Below are 252 nucleotides of genomic sequence, written 5' to 3'. Positions count from 1 at the left end.
TGAATGGATTTATTTTCAAATGCCTGCTGATATCAACTGTACAGGAGACAAGTTAATTCATTTATCAAGTTAGATACAACCTCAGAAAAGTAACACAGGAGATGTAACAGTTAATTCAGGTGTATACTATCTTGTGTAGATTTGTCATAGAAATGATACTTCTGTTTCATTTGTTGCATAAATTCTATGATCAGTTCTTGAACAATGTATAGGATGGCTGCAAACCATTTCTTAACAGTTTGTCACAATGCT

This window comes from Bos taurus, chromosome 12 (genome assembly GCF_002263795.3).
Source record: "Bos taurus isolate L1 Dominette 01449 registration number 42190680 breed Hereford chromosome 12, ARS-UCD2.0, whole genome shotgun sequence".
NCBI classification, from domain to species: domain Eukaryota; kingdom Metazoa; phylum Chordata; class Mammalia; order Artiodactyla; family Bovidae; genus Bos; species Bos taurus.
The sequence above is the reverse complement of the archived record's forward strand: the minus strand, read 5'-3'. Positions refer to the sequence as shown.